A 1,386-nucleotide genomic window follows, 5' to 3' on the forward strand; every position below is an offset into this window, starting at 1 on the left:
TCTCTTTTTCTCCGATCAAAATTACCGATTCAAAATATACGAATAAAGTGAGAAAAAGTAGAAGAGATGAGAGAGAGACAGAGATTGTAGAAACTGAGATATGAACAAGGAAAAAAAACGAGAAAAAAGAAAAAGAAAAAAAAAAAGAAAAAGAAGAAAAAAGAGAACAAGAAAATCGTCTTCCCACCTACGAATTCCCAATTTCGTGCTACTCTGACATTGTGTGTATCAATTTCATAAAGGAATCGCGTGCGCGCGCGCGCGCGCACGAACGGATGTTATTAAATTATAAATATTAACGATATTCATGATATATTATTTATATGATTACGTCGCATCGTATCTCTTATTCTGTATATTATACGTACACAAGCATACAAACACGTGATATACATATATATACATATATGTATAAATATGTATATATACATACATATATATATATATATGCATACATATATATACATATATATATATAAATATGTATACATATGTACATATATATGTATATATATATAATAATAATTATTATTATTAGATTAGAAAATGAAAGTGAGAGTGAGAAAAAACAGAAAGTGGAATAAATAAATACGTATAAATATTAAAATAAGGTGCGAGCGAGATCGGCAAATGGTATTAGGTCGATTTAAGCAATTTGATAAATCATAAATCGTATAAATTCGCGTTTAAGAATATACCGTTAGAACTTAATCGTTAGATAAGGGGGTAGATAGTTATCTCGAAAAAGGATAATGCGGGAGTAATGGGAGAGGTTACGTGAATGAATGAGTGAGTGACTGAGTAAATGTGTATATGTGAATGCAGAAGATGCGTTAATATCTGGAGCTTGAGGGAGATTAAAGAGATTAAAGTAAAGAGAAGGAAGGTAGAGAAAAAATTTTTAAAGCGAGAAAAAAAGGGCGTGGCCACTTTCGCTAACGGTTTGATATTCGTGTTGATAATTTTCCGCCTCGTATAAATGTGACATTAAAACGAAACGTAAAGACCTGTGTAAGAAGAAGAAAAAGAAGAGGCGTCTTTTCTCTTTTCGTGTTTTAATCTCGAAATGGTACTCTCTCGTCGTGCCCTAATGTCCTTGTCCTTTCTTCGTATCTCTCATTTACTCTCTCTCTCTCTCTCTCTCTCTCTCTCTCTCTCTCTCCCTCTCTCTCTCTTTCTCTCTCGTACACGTCTTTACGGGAAAACGGGCAAAAGTAGCGTCTAAAAAGAACGAATGATCTTAAGTACGATCTTTCAGCGATTTTTCTGCGATTTAATCTCTTTCGAAGATGAAACGTTCGAAGTTGAAGGAAGACTGAGTTTTATTATATTTTACGATGAATTTTCCTTCATTTTTTTTTTCTTTTCGTTTTATTTTTTTCTTTT

This window comes from Vespa mandarinia, chromosome 12, assembly GCF_050613455.1.
Source record: "Vespa mandarinia isolate Hongniang chromosome 12, ASM5061345v1, whole genome shotgun sequence".
Classification (NCBI taxonomy): Eukaryota; Metazoa; Arthropoda; class Insecta; order Hymenoptera; family Vespidae; genus Vespa; species Vespa mandarinia.